This window comes from Callospermophilus lateralis, chromosome 5, assembly GCF_048772815.1.
Source record: "Callospermophilus lateralis isolate mCalLat2 chromosome 5, mCalLat2.hap1, whole genome shotgun sequence".
NCBI classification, from domain to species: Eukaryota; Metazoa; Chordata; class Mammalia; order Rodentia; family Sciuridae; genus Callospermophilus; species Callospermophilus lateralis.
In genome coordinates this window covers 88711539-88734869 of record NC_135309.1, presented here as the reverse complement: position 1 = coordinate 88734869, position 23331 = coordinate 88711539, and positions in this window count along the sequence as shown.

The window sequence follows — 23331 nt, the reverse complement described above, 5'->3', positions numbered from 1 at the left end:
GTGACAACCAAAAAACACCTCCTCTACACGTTGCGAAATGTTTCCTGGAGTGGGTGTTAAAACTTTCAATGGGTATATGGGACAAGGGACTCAGTAAGAGGAGCTCCATCCAGCAGTTACTTCTTTTTGGAATGAAGAAATTCTTGAACACTCAGATTTCTCAAGGAGTAATTGGTTACAGTAATATACATACCTAGGTCAGTATGAGATAGGTAACTTACTATGGTGGTGAATCCAAGGAACACTGGTAGCTTAGTCTGAAGGTGGGACCCACTTTGACTTATAGATAACTGAGATGTGAATGTGCAGCCTGTTTGGAATGACACTGCCACAGTTATGTTCAGGACCACAAGATTTATCCCCATGAGTAATCTTGAGAAAAAATTGATAATTTCTCAAGCTTCCAAAAAAGGGGACTAGAACCAATGTTCTTTCCAGTAATTATGAGGACTTAAAGTTGGTCATTTGAGGACAAATTGAGTAAGACTCTTAATTCTCATACCCAAAGCCCAATTTCTGGAGTATAAAAGCTTGATTCTATGCCCTTTTTGAATTTCTTATTGTGATTATTACTTATATATGGGCAACACACTCTTAGAAATTGCAAAGATTTTTTTTAATTTTTTAGTTGTAGATGGACACAATTTTACTTATTTTTTTCCTTTTTTTAATTTATTTTTATTAGTTGTTCAAGACAATACAATGATCTTGACATATCATACATTTGATTCAAATAGGGTATGAATTGTCATTTTTCCACGTGTACAGATTGCAGAATCACATTGGTTATACATCCATGTGTATTTATTTTTATGTGGTGCTGAGGATCAAACCTGGTGCCTCACATTTGCTAGGCAAGTGCTCTACCACTGAGCCACAATCCCAATCCCAGGAATTGCAAAGATTTTGATCAAAAAAATTCTGCTTAAAATTTTTATTCACATCAATTATAAGCCATGGAACTAAAACCCATTATAAGTGTATAAAATATTTTTACTCCAATAGACTTTGGATGGAGAGTAATATATCTTTTCCTATTTTTCTAAACTATTTTTAGAACTTATAGTACAGAAGAATTGCATTTGGCTGTGTCTTTTTGCTTTCTTTCAATTCTTATTATGAGGACTTCCTTCCCCAAACAGTGTTTACTAAAGCATGTGTGCAAATTCAACAGTAGATTTATATGCTGTAAAGATGTGTTTTATTATCAGAGCAAACACATACTTCTAAGTTATTAATTACACTTATCCTCTAAAGCTAATGATTTATGATAAGTTTTCAATATCTTGTGCTAATGTACTTTTCTTTTTCTTCATAGATGACATCTAGTCTACTAGTCAAAGTCTATTTGAGTCTAAATGCACTTTGGGGACTATTGTGATTTCTATTATGGTTTAGATATGAGGTACTTCCCAAAAATTCATGGGTTATCCAAAGTGTCAATGTTCAAAGTTGAAAGGATTTAATTATTAGAGCTGTAACCTCATCAGTGGATTAATCCATTTGATGTGTTAATAGTTTGAAAGAACTACTATACTAGGTGGTAACTGTAGATAAGTAGGGTATAGTTTGAGAAAGTAGGTTACTTGGGGAATTCCCTTAGGGATTATATTTGTATCTACTCCCTCACTCTCTTTGCTTCCTGGCTGCCATAAGCTGAGCAGTTCTCCACAACCTACTTCTGACGTGATATTCTTCCTCACCTTACCACAGGCCCAGAGCAATGGAGTTGGTGATCATGGACTGAACCTCTGAAACCATGAGCTCAAAATAAGCTTTTCCTCCTCTAAATTTTTCTTGTCAGGTATTTCATTCATAGTGACAAAAACTAAGTAATGTAATTCTGTTCTTAACTAAGCTTCATTATATTCAAGACCTTTATTTATACATACAATGATCTCAATCTGGTTTTCCCATTCATAAAAGAACATGATGTAATAATACAGTAATATAACAGAGTTGTCAATTTGAACTGGAAGCACAGAATTCAAGAATTTGAAAGGAAATTTGGAGACATACAAGAGGTCATATCTGCACAATAGATATTATTGAGGGATGTCAGTATATGGTTTACTAAGTTTCCATTATGTATAAGCCAAAGTTGGAAAATTGAAAGTCAATGTTTTCTGATACTGTTGCTCTCCTCTGTATATCCTGTTTAATAGATCCTGGGGTGCTACATGGAGGATTGCACACTGGCTGCCCTATGGATTTAGTGTGGCTATTTATGTCTTTATTTTCTTTGTCTCAAAGGCCCCTTCTGTTTTCAATTTCTGAAAAAATTATTTAAATATTTCACATGAAAACAAAAGTAAGGATTTCAAGAAATTAAAACACTTGAAAGGCTATGGAGCATAGACTGGAATCAATCAGGATGGGAACTGATTTCAGGTTCAATTAGTTTTCACTTAAGAGAGAATTGTTGTTAATTCCTATTAACCTTAGTTTTATCCACTTGTAAAATTAGGATACTGCCTACCTACAGTATCCTATACTGCAGGATTGTTAGTTTTCAATAAAATACCTGTAACTTTCCTAGCACAGTATCTGGCACAGATATACTAGATATCAACTACTATTGTTCAAATTGTCTGCTGCTTTCTGAGTTATATGGATATTAATGCCTTGAGTCACAAACAGAAATGGATCTTTAAAAATTGAATAGGTGGGCTGGGGATGTGGCTCAAGCGGTAGCGCGCTTGCCTGGCATGCGTGCGGCCCGGGTTCGATCCTCAGCACCACATACAAACAAAGATGTTGTGCCCGCCGAAAACTAAAAAAAAATAAATAAATATTTTTAAAATTTTTCTCTCTCTTTCTCTCTCTTTCTCTCTCTCTCTCTCTCTCTCTCTCTCTCTCTCTATTAAAAAAATTGAATAGGGTTATATAAATTTCCATTTAGTAAATTACATAAATAGTCTAATCTGCTATTTATACACTTAAGCCTTAAATTTGCCAAGATTTTGTTTGAGTGCCATTGTGGTATAATAGAACAAGCATGCAGGTATATTGGTTTTATAACTGAAATAAAATCCTAACTATTGTTGAATTTTGGTAATGTCAATAAGTACAAAATAAAATTTAGATTTTGTTAACTAATCTAGTGGGGGTAATAATATCTACTTTGCAGTGAAAACATGAGCTAGGTATGTGGTACTTCATAGTAGCTCAAATATTCTTTACTTCTTTCAATTTATTTGCCTCAAATATGCAAAAGAATCAAGCATTCCCAAGTTCAATTCTAGCTAGAAAACATTGTATGTAAATTATGCCTTAGATGGTGTGGTGCAGAGATATTGGTCAAATGGTTTAGGATCTCTGATAACTAGTACTGGAAGGAACCTTTTACATGACCTGCTCTAGCTTTGTCATTCTTGAAATAACCGCACCAAATATTACACCTTACCCAAAATCCCACATAATAACATTGTATGTTAAATTTGTATGTGAGTTTAGGTTAAAAACAGTTTGTACGCATCACCTTTGAGACAATTGATGTGCAATTGCTTACAAATTCTGTTTCCTTGTAATAGAGAATTAGAATTTGAAAGAGATATTTCATTACTTTAATGTTGAATGTATAGCTAAATTAAACTCTCCAGCATTTAACATTTACACATGGTGATGATCTCAATATATGATCTCAGTAGAGTTGCTCGTGTGTGTGTGTGTGTGTGTGTGTGTGTGTGTGTGTGTGTGTGTGTGTGTGTTTTACCAGGGACAACTCAGAGCCTTGCACATGCTGAAAAAGCACTCAACCAAATTGTGCTCCCATCAAGCTACCTTCCCAGCCCTTTTTAATTTTATCTTGAGACAGGGTCTTCCAAAGTTGTAAAGGCTGGCCTCCAACTTGCAATCCTAACTGGCTAGGGCTAAAAGATTAGCCCTTTTGAGGTACATTTAAATGAAGTATATTCCATTGAAGTCGTCTGTCTAAGGTGGAAGGTACTAATATTCAGGAGTTTCAAATAGACTCTCTCACCACCAAAGGGGAGACGGGAGGGAGAGGGTGGTTTCCATTACTGAAGTGACAAGTGATAAATGTGTGATGAGTCAGATGGAAGTACTATTTTCACTGACTACAGGTAGAAAATAAAATGAACCATCCTAAAGTAGTTTGCACTCAGTCTGAGATGGACTTGGGCTCCTTGGCCACAGACTCCTAGATCATGGATACATATTGCTGTCCTTTCAACAGATCCCCTTTTGTTACCAAAAGGTCAGGACCTTCAACAAAGTTCACAGTTAAGAGAAAAGAGACAGTATTACAGAATTTTAAAATCAATAATTTCACTTAATTGATTTTTTTTTTTTGGAATGTCTTAAGATGCTTCTCTGTCCTGTATGGGTCTAAAGTCTCTTTTCTTCCTTGTTCAGATCTTAGCACCTTCTCAAGAATCCTTCCCACAAAATGACTAAGGCCAAAGTATGACTGAACAGCCTGGGTTCCCCCAAGACATTATCTCTATTGGGGATCATGAGGGGGAAGTAACCCTCTCATACCACATGAGCTTCATCTCCACTCAGTATTTCTCTTCTCCAGAGCTTCCCCTGTACCTAGGCATTTATGAGGGATCCTTTTACTTACCCATCACATACACACACATACACACACTCCTGCACATATGCACACAAACATACCCAGGCCTTGTTTACTCTTCACTCCTATACTTAGACATTCTCCTGACCTTAAAATTTCTCTATCCCTGTTCATCTACATCCAAATGCTCATGGTGAAGTATATCAGAACAAAACTAAGGGCTTACAGTTTGCTGGCAGCCCCACAATTTAGAAGACCAGTTTGTGGCCTTTTTCTATTTGGATATATTTCTCGAAGTCTCACCCTTAATTGCAAGCAGCTTATCAATTACTTACATCAAACGAACACATTGTTCTCATAAAAAAAAAATTTCATCTACCTCTTTAGATTGGCAAACAGATTTTTTTTCTTATGCTTTTCCATGCTAACATGAAAATTGGCACATCCTGACTTTGGGTGGGAGAAAACATCCATAAATTGAGTGGGCAGAAGGGAGAAGCCAGAATATACTTGTAAAATGTCCTTCATGGGTCATTTATCCAATAACTATTGTGATCTACCTACCCACTAAGTCACTTGCTAGGTGGGTGCATAAGGCTTGGCTGTAATGTGAGCAGTTGGCCCTAGCCAGGAGAATGCCACCTGGGTATTACAAGTACTGCCTACATGGTAGGTGGTAGTGGAGGGCATTTGGGTTCACAGGGAGCAGAGGCAGCCTACCCCAATAACAGCATAACTGGGTGGAATAGGTTTGGGGAACACTCATTCTCCAGCCAGTGTTCTCTCTCTGCTCATTTGGGTGTGGGGTGGAATGTGAGAAGTGGAGGCCTCTCTGCAGATAAGGCTTACATGCTACATATAATGTCCTATGTTGCTGACTAGAAACCAGAGGGGCTTTGGACCTGTGCTGAGTAACATTCCTAAGAGTGTTTCAAGTAAAGGACAAGAGGCAGAAAGTTAATTGCCTGTTTCAATTTCACTTGAGGCTTCCCTAAATTCTAACTAGCAATAAATGAGCCTGACTTGCCCCAACCTGAGTTGTAAGAGTGCTTTCTTGTCTGAGTCCCTGTGTGTGTCTAAGCAAGAATAAGGAAAGTTTCAGGGTAGATTTGTAAAGCCGGAAGCCTTGACATATGATTCAGTAAAAGTAAAGTCTGTAGCCATCTGTAGTTAAAAGCCTACGGGTGAACTCCTCAGCATAATCAATTAAATGTGCCATACAGGAAATGCACTGTTTGTCAGCTTGGCTTCTAGATGATAGACATTCATCTCAGTTATTTCAACTACTGCCCTCCAGTCTCTGTAATCAAAGCCGGAGGAATCCTGATCATTGACCTCTCCAAGGTCCTTGTTTTGAATAAAAAGCAATCTGCTCACATCTTTCAGAATGTGTTTGGGATGCAGCTTCAGCTGAGCTGGACTGGGGTGGGGAGGGAGGGACTCTGGTGGCTTTGTCCTTGCCCACTGCTCACCAGGAGTGACCAAAAACCCCAGAAATGCCTACCTGTACTGAGATGGCCTAGAGTCCGCACAGCCCTCATGGAAGCAACCCCAGACCAGAAGAATTTGGATGAAATTGAAGGAATCTTGAGAAATATGTTCATAGTGAAAGGATACTAAAGAAAGTTAGTTTTATGTTTTCTCTGATATGCAAATGCTAATTCACAATAAGGGTGTGGGGCTAGGGAAGAATACTTTGGATTAGACAGAGGTGACTGCAGGAAAGGGAGGGGGAATAGGGAGCGGGATAGGGAGAGGGAATGATAGTAGAATGAATCAGACATTATTACCCTATATGCATAAATGATTACTTGACCTGTGTAACTCTACATCATGTACAACCAGAAGAATGAAAAGTTATACTCCATTTATATATAATGTGTCAAAATGCATTCTACTATCATAACTAATTAGAACAAATACAAATATTTTAATTAAAAAAATTCTTTTATGCTTAAACATAAGATTGGGAAGATGTATTGGAAAAAGAAATGACAACAAGAAAGCACAAGTCAAATCGTGTAGAAATTCCTATATTAGAAATTCAACAAGAAAACCATTTTAACAAGATCATCATGTTTTAAGTAGTGGACCTCTTTTTTTAAAGTGCATACATATACAAAGCAAAAGCTAGAAGTAAGAAAAAAGGTCAGTTTAACTATATCTGATAATGATATGCTAGATTTTAAAAGACACATTGAGATAAATTTCCATCAATTTAAGGTCTGTGGTTTCCCCTTTAACACACAAAGTATAAAGAACTTTTTGTAAAACTGGGATTATATACAAAGTTTAACTCAATATTATATACAATTGTAAACCATTTTATATATAAATATATACATATATACACACAAATTTTGAGGTATTGCAACCTTGAAGATGCTCTGCACCCCACTCCCCCACACATTTTTGCTTCCACACCCTGTGACCCCTGTGTGCTGGTATCCAAGCCTTTATGTACTCCTCCATACCCTTTAACTATGGGCTAGACATATTAACTTGCTTCTAATAAAGAAAAAGATGTCAGAAGTTTGGAGATGTTACTTCTGATATTAGATCATAAAGAAACTGTGACCTTTGTCCTTGGCACTGTGTCTTGCTGTCTTGGGCTGCTCAATCTGGGAGAAACCAGTCAGCATGTCACACAGCAGCTGGCATGTTAAAAGGCACTCCACATTACTCTTCTTAGCAGCAGATCTTTAAAAGCATGCCAAGATTGTGAGAATAAGCTTGGAAGTGAATCCTACCCTACTTAAAATATGAGGTGATTACAGCCCATCTGACACCTTGACTGCAGTCTCATGAGAGGCTGTGAGGAGAAATACCCAACAAAAGTGCTCCTAGCTTCTTGACCCACAGAAACTATTAGATAATAAATGTTTACTCTTTACATCAACAAATTTTGGAGTAATTTATTAAACAGAAATAGATTGCTAGTATAAATTTTGGTACCTGAATGTGAGGGTTTGCTATTACAAAAACATAAAACATAGTGAAGATTTTGAAATTGAGTAGTGTACATTAAGCATAGTGTTAATGACAACTTGAACACACTGTGTGTGTCAGGATAGGTCTCTGCAGGCAAGGAATCTTCCTTGGGATTAGTGAGACAAGGGTCCTTGTGGGGAGGCAGAAAGAGTGCTAGTTTTTCCTTGCTTGTAATCAAAGCCGGAATCTGATCATTGACCTCTCCAAGGTCCTTGTTTTGAATTAAAAGCAATCTGCTCACATCTTTCAGAATGTGTTTGGGATGCAGCTTCAGCTGAGCTGGACTGGGATGGGGAGGGAGGGACTCTGGTGGCTTTGTCCTTGCCCACTGCTCACCAGGAGTGACCAAAAACCCCTTACTTGGAAATGGTGATCTCAACATAGCTCATAAGCATGCTCAACCCATATCAAGGCCGAAATAGAGACTGTTGATTTGCCTTGAAAAGTAAGACCAAGTGGCATTTACTCCAGTGTACAAAGAGAACTGCAGCTTCTTTTACTTCTTAGTGGAACGGTTTGCAAATAATTGGCAGAAAACTGTGGAAGATGCATTCAGCCTAGAGTAGCCTAATAAGAAGAATGGATATTTAAGAATATTAATCACTGGCTTTGGGGGATAAGGACAGTTTGGCAAATGTCCTTTGTGTATTTTTTCTTTCCTTTTTTTTTTTTCTTTGTAGCTCCAGTTTCCTCAAGGGATTGTTCAGGTTATGTTGTTTTAAGAGGTGCTTCATGACTTAGAACACCGAGTTTGTGGATGTTCCCTGTACACTAATGTTTCACCTTTGCAAACCCTTCTGGGAGAGCAAAAACATTGCTGAACTGCTTCACTTGCTTCGTGCAGGTCAGCAGTGACTGGGAGAAGGGTATATCAGTGAGTGGGTGTGGGAGAATAGCAAGAGAGACAAATTGTGGTGGGGGAGACTGCCAAGAAAGTGGGGAAAAAATCGAGACAGATATGTAAGCAAATGCTGAAGTGAGGAGAAAAAGAACCCTTAAAAGAGATGTTTAGGAAGTTCAGCCATGTCGTGTTTTACATGATGCAGCTCCTTCTTCAATCATTACAGGTCATAAGTAAAGATCTTTGCTTTTCAATAATCAATATTACTCACATGGCCAGAGCAATTCTGAATACAACACAAAATACAGACAAGAATGGCAAAATATCATTGTTTCTGGAAATGTGACTCTACTTCTAAAATTGCACTGAGTGATAAAATTCACTCCCTGCTTAAACTTTGGTCCTATTTATTTCATTCACTAGGCCTTATATTTGAACTTTCATCTCTGACCACTGGGTTTTATATAACTGTTTCCATAAATGTGGTAGTTATAATCTGGTTCACCCATCTATCTGCCAGGAGAAATTTCTCAGGTGAGCAAATACTGGCAGAACCTAATGAATGTATACAAGGTATCAAATCAATATCTTTCCCATCTCAACCTGTATATATTAGGTGATCAATAATTTATTGGGTGGAATCATTGAGGCAGCGTGTAGAGGAAACACACACTTTTTTTCTTTAAATGATTCATATTATTTGAACTTTTTATAGCTAACGTGTGCTGCTTCCATAATATAGGGAAAAGGAAAAACCACAATAAATTAAAAAATTACCATCTTCCAGATTTACTATAGAAAATGTTCAGGGTGTAATTACAGAGAGCTGTCAGTGAAAAATATCAGATAAAGGACCTCTGAAAGCTGACTCATTCACAAAAAGGCAGAAGAAATCTGGAAAAAAGTAAGAACTATCTTTTTTAAAAAAAATTTGTTATATATGACAGCAGAATGCATTACAATTCATATTACACATATAGAGCACAATTTTTCATATTTCTGGTTGTACACAAAGTAGAGTCACACCATTCATCTCTTCATACACGTACTTAGGGTAATGATGTCCATCTCATCCTACCGTTTTTCCTACCCCATGCCCTTTCCCTTTTTCTCGCTCCCCTTTGTCCTATTTAGAGTTTATCTAATCCTTCCATGCTCACCGCAACCACATATGAATCAGCATCCTTAAATCAGAGAAAACATTCAGCATTTGGTTTTCTGTGATTGATTAACTTCACTTAGCGTTATATTCTCCAACTCCATCCATTTACCTGAAAAATCATGATTTTATTCTCTTTTATTGCTGAGTAACATTTCATTGTGTATATATACCACATTTTCTTTATCCATTCACCTGCTAAGGGGCATGTAGGTTTGTTCCGCAATTTAGCTATTGTGAATTGTGCTTCTATAAACATTGATGTGACTGTGTCTCTACAGTATTCTCTTTTTAAGCCTTTTGGGTATAGACTGAGGAGTGGGATAACTGGGTCAAATGGTGGTTCCATTCCCAGGTTTCCAAGGACTGTCCACACTGCTTTTCATATTGGTTGCACCAATTTGCAGTCCCACCAGCAATGTATGAGTGTGCCTTTTCCCCCACATCCTCATCAACATTTATTATCATTTGTATTCATAATAGCTACCATTCTGACTGGAGTGAGATGAAATCTTAGAGGAGTTTTGATTTACATTTCTCTAATTGCTATAGATGTTGAACATTTTTTCATATATTTGTTGATTGATTGTATATCTTCTCCTGAGAAGTATCTGTTCAGATCCTTGTCCCATTTATTGATTGAGTTATTTGGGTTTTTTTGGTGTTAAGATTTTTGAATTCTTCATATATCTTAGAGATTAGTGCTTGATCTGATGTGCGTGAGGTAAAAATTTGCTTCTAAATCGTAGGCTCTCTATTCATCTCACTCATTGTTTCTTTTGCTGAGAAGAAGCTTTTTAGTTTGAGTCCATCCCATTTATTAATTCTTGATTTTAATTCTTGTGCTACAGGAGCCTTATTAAGGAAGCTGGGGCCTAATCCGACTTGATGGAGATTTGAGACTACTTTTTCTTCTAATAGAAACAGTGTCTCTGGTTTAATTCCTAGGTCCTTGATCCACTTTGAGTTGAGTTTTGTGCATGGTGAGAGATAGGGGTTTAGTTTCATTTTGTTACATGTAGATTTCCAGTTTTCCCAGCACTATTTGTTGAAGAAGCTATCTTTTCTCCAATGTATGTTTTTGGGGCCTTTGTATAATATAAGGTAACTGTAATTATGTGGGTTAGTCTCTGGTTCTATTCCATTGTTCTACCAGTCTATTTTGGTGCTAATACCATGCTGTTTTTGTTACTATTGCTCTGTAGTATAGTTTAAGGTCTGGTATAGTGATGCCACCTGATTTACTTTTCTTGCTAAGGATTGCTTTAGCTATTCTGAGTTTCTTATTTTTCCAGATGGATTTCATGACTACTTCTTCTATTTCAATGAGGAACGTCATTGGGATTTTGATTGGAATTGCATTAAATTTGTATAGTGCTTTTGGTAGTATGGTCATTTTGACAATATTAATTCTGCCTATTCCAAGAACAAGGTAGATTTTTCCATATTCTAAGGTCTTCTTTAATTTCTTTCTTTAGTGTTCTGTAGTTTTCATTGTAGAGGTCTTTCACCTCTTTTGTTAGGTTGATTCCCAAGGTTTTTTTTTTTTTTTTTTTTTTTTTGAGGCTATTATAAATGGGGTAGTTTTCCTCATTTTCCTTTCAGAGGATTTGTCATTGATATACACAAATGCTTTTGATTTATGGGTGTTAATTTTATAACCTGTGACTTTGCTGAATTCATTTATTAGTTCTAGAAGTTTTCTGGTGGAATTTTTTAGGTCTTCTAAGTATAGAATTTTATCATTGGCAAATAGTGCTAATTTGAGTTCTTCTTTACATATCTGTATTTCTTCAATTTCTTTTATCTGTCTAATTGCTCTAGCCAGTGTTTCAAGAACTATATTAAATAGAAATGGTTAAAGAGGGCATCCTTGTCTTATTTCAGTTTTTAGAGGGAATATTTTTAATTTTTCTCCATTGAGAATGATGTTGGCCTGGGGCTTAGTATAGATAGCTTTTATGATGTTGAGATATGCTGCTGTTATCCCTAGTTTTTCTAGTGTTTTGAACATGAAGAGGTGCTGTATTTTGTTGATAAAATAAACTTAAAGGCAAATTTTGTTACTGAAACAAAGAGCATTTTTTATAAAAAGGTCAACTCACCCCAAATTATAAATAATATACATTTAAGAACAGAGCCCACTAATGTATGAAACAAAACCCAATAGACTTGACAGAGAAATAGACAATTCAATAACAATAGCTAGAAATTTAAGAATACCCCCCTCCCCCAAAACACCTTTTAAACAGATTAGCATGATAATAGAGGACTTGAAAATAGTATAAACCAACCTGACCTAAAAGATATCTATAGAACACTCCACTCAACAATAGCAGAATATAAATTCTTCTCAAGTGCACATAGAACATTATTCAGGAGAAAGTAGATATGAGGTATCATGATTTAGATATGAGGCGTCCACCAAAAGCTCATGTGTAAAATAATGCAAGAAAATTCAGAGGTGAAATGATTGGATCTCGAGAGCCTCAACCTAATCAGAGCATTAATTCAATGGTATGGATTAACTGGACATTAACTGTAGGCAAGCAGGGTGTGACTGGAAGGAGGAGGTCACTGGGGGTATAACTTTGGGGTTTATATTGTCTTTGGTGAATGCAGGTTTCTTTGCTTCCCTGCTGCCATGTCCTGAACTGAACTTTCCTCCTCCACTCCCTTCTGCCTAACCTCAAGCTCAGAGCTATAGAGTTGGCCATCCATGGACTGAGAACTCTGAAACCTCCTCCCTTATGTTGTTATTGTCAAGTCTTTTGGTCACAGTGACAAGAAAGCTCACTAAAACAGTAGGCCATAAAACAAATCTAATAAATTTAGGATTGAGTTCATACAAAGTTTGTTTTCCGATCCCACTAGAATTCTAGATAAATAACAGAAGGAAATTTGGGAAATCCATGGAAACTAAACAACCCACCAGTGGATTAGTAAGGCTAATCCAGAAAAAAAAGAGAGTTGACTTAACTTACTAAAATCAGGAATGAAAGAAACATTACAACTCTTCTAACAGAATAAAAAAGATGGTGAGGAAATACTATGAACAATTGTGTACCAAAAGATCCAATAATAGATGAGATGGATAGGGGAAAAAAAGGATTCCTAGGAATCTATCAATTAAAACTGAACATCTGAATACACCTATAATAATTTATAGCAAGTAAAGACATTGGGTTATTGTTCAAAAAACTTTCCACAAAGAAAACCCAAAAGCTCATGACCAGATAGGAAACCATCTGTGATTTGAAAAAAATATTTTTATTAGTTGTTGATGGATATTTATTTATTTATTTATATGTGGTGCTAAGAATCAAACCCAGTGTCTCACACATGCCAGGCAAGTATGCTACCACTGAGCCCCACCCAATCACCTATGAATTTTAACAAATGTTTAAAAAATTAGCATTAATTCTTCCATTGAATTGTATATTTTATTCATGTGTGAATTGTATCTCAATAAAAATGTTAAACAAAATGTGATTACATCAGAATAGCAGTTCTCAAACTTTTTGTTCTCAGGATCTCTTTATCCTCTTCCATTATGGAGAACTTCAGTAAGATTTCATTTATGTGGGTTAGAGATACAAATATTATGAGACTAATACAACCCTGACACCTAGACTAGGAAAATAAGTCCCAACAAAAGAAAACTACAGATAGTATCCTTAATAAATACAGATGCAAACAGAACACTAGTAAACTGAATCAATCACATTCAAGGTTGAATTACGAATAAAAATCATTTAATGGAATACATCATATCAACATAATGAAAGATAAAAAATGACAACGTTGGGGCTGGGGTTGTGGCGCAGTGGTAGAGCACTTGCCTCGCACATGTGAGGCACTAGGTTCGATTCTCAGCACCACATAAAAATAAATAAGTCAAAATATTAAAAATATATATATTAAAAAATGACACATCATCTCACTAGATGTTGACAAAGTGTTTGACAAAACCAACACATTTTCATGGTAAAAATGAAACACACAACAATCTAACAGAAGGGAGCTACCTTAACTTCATAAAGAGTACCTGTGAAAAATTCAGTTATTGGTATAAGACTGAAAACTTCCCCCCTAAAAATGGTAAAAGACAATGATTTTCACTTTTACTATATCTATTCATCTATTTGACATTGTATTGAAGGATATATCCAGGACAATATGGAAAGAAAGAGAAATATATTAAGATTATAGCTAATGTTAACCATATTTGAAATAAAAACAAAGAATTTTAAAAATATTAAATTAGTAACTTATTTTATGACAGAAGAAACTGTTGGCATAATAACTATAAATCATATTTTGTAGCAAATAACTATGCTTTCCAAAACACAAAAAGCAAAACCCCATTGTTTTACATTTTTGCAAATCTTTTTCAATGTTATAAAGATGCTCCAAATAGCTACTCATTTCATCATACATTATCAAAATAAAGTCATATTCATTGTTATAATTTAGATATGATCAGTTCCCCCAATCCCCTGGGTTCATGTAGGAATGTTCAAAAGTGAAATGATTGGATTGTGAGAGATATATCTTAATCTAACCATCAGAATTTGAATGAACTGACTGGATGGTAACTGGAGGCAAGTAGAGCAAGCCTGGAGGAGGTGGGTCATTGGGGGTGAGCTCTGGAAGGGCTCATCTTCTTTGAGGTTCCTTTCCCTGTCTCTCTCTCTCTGCTTCCTGGCTGCCATAAACTGAGCAACATCCCTCTACCATGCCCTTCCGTCATGATAATCTGCTTTTCCAGAGCAATGGAGTTGACTGACCATGGACTAAATCTTTGAAACTATGAGCCAAAATGAACTTTTGCTCCTCTAAATTGTTCTTATTGAGTATTTTGGTGATAGTGATGAAAAGCTGACCCATTAATATCGCCAAACCCTCATCAAATAATATGCCAATAGGTATTGTAAAGCCATGGTGCTATGACAAATGAAAGTTTTACAAAGTACTAATTTTCTCTTGAATTTTAAAATTTTATTATTGGCAACAAATGCTGTCCCTTGTTTTGGTTGAAAGGCTCAATTCATCATTTTTTAACCTTTAAAAATTATTTATTTTAGCTTTTTTATTTTGAAATAATTATAATTTCACAAGAAGTTGCAAAGTTAGTACCCTTTACCACATTTGGGGTGCCATGGGAGGCCAAGGCTGAAACTTACATAACTAAAAACAATATCAAAATGAGGAAATATACAATGGTTCAAAATGTGTTGATTTTCTGTGCCACTTTGTCACATGTGGACTTGTACAACCACAATCACAACCAAGGTACAGAACCTTTTTATCAATACAAAGAACTCCTTTGTGCTGTCCATTTATAGTTAACTTTCATTACATCTCCCCTCTAGCAAACAATATGATTTCCATCTGTATCCTTTTATTTCTATAATGTTATATAAGTGCAATCATATATTATATGACCCTGTGAGCTTGACTTTTTTCACTCTTCATAATACCCTTGAGAACCTCTTGTTACATATTTCAATGGTTGATTCCATTTTATAGCTGGATAGCATGGTGAGAATGTTCACTGATTTGAATATTTTTATTAATTTTTGAGGAAATTTCCAAAGTACTGACATTTGACTGAGAAAGTGTGATTTGTCAGTGTAATTTCAAGTAGACATGGTGTTCCATGAAAAAAAAAAAGTGGCTAGTTTAACTTACAACTTCATTGTGCAAATACTTTGCCTTTATGTTGGAGACCGACTTCAACAGGGGGTCTCAGGAGACGAATGGATGGTGAGGAGTCCGCGAAAAGTGGGGTGGAGAAACAACACAGACACCAAAGTGAAGGTGCTGATCCCAATCTTTACTTGTGAAGTTGATCATATATACTTTTCATTTTGGCAGGCCCACAGTACTTTGTGGTTACAAAACAGGAATCATTATTCAAAGAAACAAAGTATTATGTAGCTACAGTTAGAATAGAAGAATGTATCTTGGCTTATGCATAAGCAAGCATTTTTCCTTTCAGTTCGAGTTTTGCTTTGAGCTGTTTCTGCTTAGTTAGCTTTTAATAATAGTTAGAAATGTCCCAGACTATTGGCCTATACCTTGACTATTCTTTCTTGACTTACTGACTGGAACCAGTGCCATGGTTACGGCAAGTGGTTAACTTGTTATTAAGTTTAATCAAACAAGAGTAAGAGCACAAACCATTGTGCACAGGAACAAGAACAAGTTGCCCAGTACTAAGCACTAATCTGTCTTCTTAACATTAATTCTTCTTTTCTAGATTTTAATGTAATTTCTCAAAAACTTCCTTGACAGGAATACAGGGAGTTTTTCATTAAACATTAACAATTTACACTCCACAGCTGAATCATTACATTTAGAGCAAACAGATCTATCCTTTAGAAATAGTTGCATCATGTTTTTTCCTTCATACTTAATGGTCATATGAGAAGTTGCAACTATACTTATTAAAGGAATACAAAAACAAATCAACCCATTCCCAGAAACATACTGAGCTCCTCCAGAGGATGGACGCCTTGTGCCATCCACCTCAGTAGGGCCTTGCCATTGCCTGAGTCAGGGGAGGGGTGCAGCACCTTCAGATGACCATCTGTTTCAGGAAGGAAGAGAAATACCTGTGGGTACTTTCCAGTTCACCATGCAAAATATTGGAAAGATCTATACTTGATTATTAGATTTTCATTGCTGTGACTAAAATACCCCACAAAAACAACTTAGAGGGTGAAAGAGGTGGGTCATTGGGGTGCCTTTGAAGATTATATCTTTTCCCAGTTCCTCCTTCTCTCTCTCTTTTCTTTCTGGGTGCCATGAGTTGAGTAAATTCCCTCTGTTATACCATTCCACCATAGTAGTCTGTCTCACCCATGCCCCACCTGACTACAGTTACCATCCAGTACAGAAGTCCTTTCAAATATCAATCCATCAAATGGTTCAGCCCATTAATGAGGTTACAGCTATGATAATTTAATCATTATACCTCTGAGTGTTTTTACTTTAACAGGAGCTTTGAAGTGACACCTCATATCCAAACCATAACAGTACTCAAGGGTTAAGACTAGATGAGATTGACAATTTTTGCTGTGCCATCAAAGATATTCTTCAATTAAAATGATATTATGTCCTCTTTAAATAAACTATTTTTTAAAAAATAATTTTTAATTTACAAAAAAATCTGAAAATGGTATGGAGAGTTAATATAAAATTTTATAGTAAATGTTATTTATATGAAATATGTTAATATAAAATTCCAATAAATTTCATTTTTCACTTAATGAAAATGAATTCTCTATTCATTATACTCAAACCACACCCATTTGTTGTTTTTCTACTTGCTACCACACACTTTTGAAGAATGAAATGACTACCAGTATAGTTTAGTCACTACTGTCTTCATTCATTCTGGGGTACTAACAGTTTTATCCACCATTGCTTTTATACTATCAGAGAAAATATCAATATAGTAAAAAGAAGTTTAATATTGATAAGAACATAATTTTCAACTCAGGGTTTCCCCAAAACAGTCTTGGGTACCTTCAAGGTATACATGCACTACTCCCACATTAAAAGAATATGAAATCTTGTTGTACATTGTCCTCAAATACAGTTGAAAGGTAGATCAGTAATGGGAGGAAACAAAAGAAGGTGGAAGAAGGAATAGAGAAAAAAAATCTCATTCTGAAAACTCAACAATCCCACCATTCTCCTCATCCTTTCACCCTTCTGATCCTGGACAGACCACTTTTGCTGGGAACTCCTGCATGATGTGCTCAGTCAGGTCTACAAACTACAAGTAGCCAAAAATGCTTCAACACTCCTCTCTTAAGAGAACTTGGCATATAGAATTGTGGATGGGTAACATGCCTGCCCATTCCTTCACTGTGTTTCAGCCAAAGTTGATTGGACCAAGGATGAAAACCCAGTGCAGGGGAAACAAACCACAGTTTGAGCTGATGCCCTCAGGTTCTTCCAACTTCAAGACCACAGAAGGACTCAGTGCATTAATTCAAAAGGGCTGTTAGGGCTGAGTTTGTTACACTAATTTGTAAGGAGCCCTCTGAGATTATGCTAGAGGGTTTGTTTTCAAACCTTTCAAACTTTTGGGTTTGCCTGAGACTTTCCTGGTATTACCATTGAAAGTCTTATGTCCCAGGAATCCCTCAGTCCCAGGCAAACTGAATGGTTGTTCATTCTAAAAAAAGCACCAGTGTATAGCAACCACACATCTGTGCAGAAATAGACAAAGAAAGCAGGCACATGCAAGCAGAGTTTTGTAAGATTATGGGACTAAGCAAAGAATTGGTGAGAGTATCTACCTTGATTCTTGATGTCTTTCTGTTCTTTCTTCTATACACCCATTCATCTATTTATTGAACCAAAGCTTATTGAGCATTCCCCTGTACCTGCCAATTTGGTAGGGATGAGTTGGTTTTGAGGCTTGGGTATACTTCTCACACTTGGACTTTTCTAAGATACCTGAAATTCTTCCAATTAATTTCATTTTTCACTTAATGAAAATGAATTCTGTGTTCATTATAATCAAACCATTCCTAAAAAGAAGAAGAAACTTGCTATTAAGATGATATAAGGCACAGTAGGAGAAAGTTTCTGCTTAAGAATTCTACAACTTTTTGTATAAAGGACTCTCTTACTTGTGGCATATATCTATTCAACTGCATCCTCCTATAGGGCAGTTTGAAAAGGGTGATGTATACAAGTCTAAATGGCTAGGTACAACAAAACTTTGTAGACAGTTTTGAGTAAAGAAAGTTTCCGAAAACCAGCAGCAACCATCTTGGAGAGCTGAAGTAACCACTGCCACTCTCCGACAGATTGCAACAAGAAAACAGGTGTGTGCCCGTCCTGCGGCTACAGACGGTGGGGCACCGCGGAGAAGCGGCCAGCAAGAAGAGAGAAACGTTGCTGCAGATTCTGTGGAATCCTGCCGGCTGAGCCCGCACTGAGCCCTGGGCTGAGTTCAGGATTTCAGACGAGGAAGGAAGTGGTACAGTTCTACCCCCACAACGGAAACTCCACCAAGGAATCCAGTGGCCACCATCTTGGAGAGCTGCAGTAACCACCACCACTCTCTGACAGATTGCAACAATAAAACAGGTGCGTGTTACTCAGCTCATCTCCTATACAGCGGGGAATTCGCATAAAATCTCTCCTAGGCTTTCCGGGGGAGGGATTATCAGAGTGAGGCTGCATAAAGACTCGGGGAAAACTAAAGACACCTGACCTTCAACTCCCCCTCCCATCAGCGGAGAAAACGAAACCTGTCTTGCCAGTGCTGGGGGAGGGGCAAGCAGGGAAAAAATCAAAACAATAGAGTGCTCGGGTTCCCAATAGCCACCCTCCACACCCAACAAACGGCAGGCCCAGAGTACAGTTTGAACTGCCGAGAGGCATCACTCAGGGGAAATCTGATCTAGCAGGAGAAACCAGGACTAGCAGGAGAAACCAGGGGACTAGAGGCCAGGCCCTCGTGACCGGGTGGCTGGAGACCGCATGCCCGCCGGCGACCGACCACGCTACTGGGCAGCTGGAGACCTCCCGCCTGCCGGTGACCGGGAGCTGAAACCAACCAGAGACAGTCCAGTCCCACCCCCCCATTCGGACACCCCGGCAAGGAGCCTGGGGCCCGCCATAGCAGAGAGGTGACGTCACTGGAGCTCGGCCGTCGGAATTCCTTCCCAGCGGAATCCACGTTAGCAGGCATAGTCTACCAACACAAAGGAGAGACAACAGAGATATACAAAACCAAAACAAATCTATAGAAGAGAGCAGAAACACAGCAATCAAATAGAGCTGGAAAGTAACGTGAACATCATGAAAAAACAAGGGAAAAAAGGAGTACAAACAATGCAGGACAACTTAAATCTACAGGAGGACCTAGAAGCATCAGAAACATGGATAGGGAAAGAACTCAAAGCATACCTAACTCAGATGGAAAGGAATATTAGAGAAGAGATGAGACAGCAAGTCCAAGCAATAAAAGTATATTTTGAAAATGAATTAAACAAACAAATTCAAATGGCAAAGAACAATGGTGCTGCAACGTTCATAAAACAAACTCTCCTCAAGTTCAAGAGTCAAATAGACTACAACACAATAATTATGGGTGACTTCAACACACTGCTCTCACCATTAGACAGATCCTCTAGACAAAAGCTGAATAAAGAAACTATAGAACTCAATTGCACAATCAATAACCTAGACTTAACCAACATATATAGAATATATCAACCATCATCAAGTGGATACACGTTCTTCTCAGCAGCACATGGATCCTACTCTAAGATAGACCATATATTATGCCATAGGGCAACTCTTAGTAAATATAAAGGCATGGAGATAATACCATGCACCATATCTGATCATAATGGAATGAAACTGGAAATCAATGATAAAAGAAGGAAGTAAAAATCCTACATCACATGGAAAATGAACAATATGTTACTTAATGATCAATGGGTTACAGAAGACATAAAGGAGGAGATAAAAAAATTCTTAGAGACAAATGACAATACAGACACAACATACCGGAATCTATGGGACACAATGAAAGCAGTTTTAAGAGGGAAATTCATTTCTTGGAGTTCTTTCCTCAAAAAAAGAAAAAAAAAAACAACAAATAAATGAACTCACACTACACCTCAAAAACCTAGAAAAGGAAGAGCAAAACAACAGCAAATGTAGTAGAAGACAAGGAATAATTAGAGCAGAAATCAACGAAATTGAAACAAAAAAAAACCATTGAAAAAACTAAAAGTTGGTTCTTTGAAAAAATAAATAAGATTGACAGGCCCTTAGCATTGCTAACGAAGAGAAGAAGAGAGAGAACTCAAATTACTAACATACGGGATGAAAAAGGCAATATCACAACAGACACTACAGAAATACAGAAGATAATTAGAAAGTATTTTGAAACCCTATATTCCAATAAAATAGAAGATAGTGAAGATATCAATAAATTTCTTAAGTCATATGATCTGCCCAGATTGAGTCAAGAAGACACACACAATTTAAACAGACCAATAACAAAGGAAGAAATAGAAGAAGCCATCAAAAAACTACCAACCAAAAAAAGCCCTGGACCGGATGGGTATACAGCGGAATTCTACAAAACCTTCAAAGAAGAATTAATACCAATACTTTTCAAGCTATTTCAAGAAATAGAAAAAGAAGGAGTTCTTCCAAATTCATTCTATGAGGCCAACATCACCCTGATCCCCAAACCAGACAAAGACACTTCAAAGAAAGAAAACTACAGACCAATATCTCTAATGAACTTGGATGCAAAAATTCTAAATAAAATCCTGGCAAATCGAATATAAAAGCATATCAAAAAAATTGTGCATCATGATCAAGTAGAATTCATCTCTGGGATGCAAGGCTGGTTCAATATACGGAAATCAATAAATGTAATCCACCACATCAATAGACAAGAACCATATGATCATCTCCATAGATGCAGAAAAAAGCATTTGACAAAGTACAGCATCCCTTTATGATTAAAACACTAGAAAAACTAGGGATAACAGGAACTTACCTCAACATGGTAAAAGCTATATATGCTAAACCTCAGGCTAGCATCATCCTAAATGGAGAAAAACTGAAGGCATTCCCTCTAAAATCTGGAAGAAGACAGGGATGCCCTCTATCACCACTTCTATTCAATTTAGTTTTTGAAATACTAGCCAGAGCAATTAGACAGACAAAAGAAATTAAAGGTATAAAAATAGGAAAAGAAGAACTTAAATTACCGCTATTTGCGGATGACATGATAATATATTTAACAGACCCAAAAAGGTCTACAAAGAAACTTCTAGAGTTAATAAATGAATTCAGCAAAGTGGCAGGATATAAAATCAACACGCATAAATCAAAGGCATTCCTGTATATCAGCAACAAAACTTCTGAAATGGAAATGAGGAAAACCACTCCATTCACAATATCCTCAAAGAAAATAAGATACTTGGGAATCAACCTAACAAAAGAGGTGAAAGATTTATACAATGAAAACTACAGAACCCTAAAGAGAGAGATAGAAGAAGATCTTAGAAGATGGAAAAATGTTCCGTGTTCATGGATAGGCAGAACTAACATCATCAAAATGGCAATATTACCCAAAGTTCTCTACAGTTTAATGCATGCCAATCAAAATCCCAACAGCATTTCTTGTAGAAATAGATAAAGCAACCATGAAATTCATATGGAAAAACAAAAGACCCAGAATAGCAAAAGCAATTCTAAGCAGGAAGTGTGAATCTGGAGGTATAGCAATATCAGAGTTCAAACTGTACTACAGAGCAATAGTAACAAAAACAAAGCGTGGTACTGGTACCAAAACAGGCGGGTGGACCAATGGTACAGAATAGAGGACACAGAAACCAATCCACAAAAGTACAACTTTCTTATATTTGATAAAGGGGCTAAAAGCATGCAATGGAGGAAGGATAGCATCCTCAACAAATGGTGCTGGGAAAACTGGAAATCCATTTGCAACAAAATGAAACTGAATCCCTTTCTCTCACCATGCACAAAAGTTAACTCGAAATGGATCAAGGGCTCCAAATTCCTTAATAGGACGCCCATAGCCCAAGAGTTAATAACAAGAATAAACAAATGGGACTTACTTAAACTAAAAAGTTTTTTCTCAGCAAGAGAAACAATAAGAGAGGTAAGTAGAGAGCCTACATCCTGGGAACAAATTTTTACCCCTCACACTTCAGATAGAGCCCTAATATCTAGAATATACAAAGAACTCAAAAAATTAAACAATAAGATAACAAATAACCCAATCAACAAATGGGCCAAGGACCTGAACAGACACTTCACAGAGAAGGACATACAATCAATCAATAAGTACATGAAAAAATGCTCACCATCTCTAGCAGACAGAGAAATGCAAATCAAAACCACCCTAAGATACCATCTCACTCCAGTAAGATTGGCAGCCATTAGGAAGTCAAACAACAAGTGTTGGCAAGGATGTGGGGAAAAGGGTACATTTGTACACTGCTGGTGGGACTGCAAATTGGTGAGGCCAATTTGGAAAGCAGTATGGAGATTCCTGGGAAAGCTGGGAATGGATCCACCATTTGACCCAGCTATCGCCCTTCTCGGACTATTCCCTGAGGATCTTAAAGAGCGTACTATAGGGATACTGCCACATCAATGATCATAGAGGCACAATTCACAATAGCTAGACTGTGAAACCAACCTAGATGCCCTTCAATAGATGAATGGATAAAAAAAAAATGTGGCATCTATACACAATGGAGTATTATGCAGCACTTAAAAAATGACAAAATCATAGAATTTGCAGGGAAATGGATGGCATTAGAACAGATTATGCTAAGCGAAGCTAGCCAATCCTTAAAAAACAAATGCCAAATGTCTTCTTTAATATAAAGAGAGCAACTAAGAACAGAACAGGGAGGAAGAGCATGAGGAAAAGATTAACATTAAACAAAGACGAGTGGGGGGAGAGAAAAGGAGAGAGAAGGGAAAGCATATGGAAATGGTAGGAGACCCTCAATGTTACACAAAATTACATATAAGAGGTTGTGAGGGGAAATGGGGGGAAACAAGGGAGAGAATTGAACAACAGCAGATGAGGTAGAGAGGGAAGATGGGAGGGGAGGGGTGGGGGTATAGTAGGGGATAGGAAAGGTAGCAGAATACAACAGTCACTAATATGCCATTATGTAAAAATGTGAGTGTGTAACCGATGTGATTCTGCAATTTATATTTGGGGTAAAAATGGGAGTTCATAACCCAATTGAATCA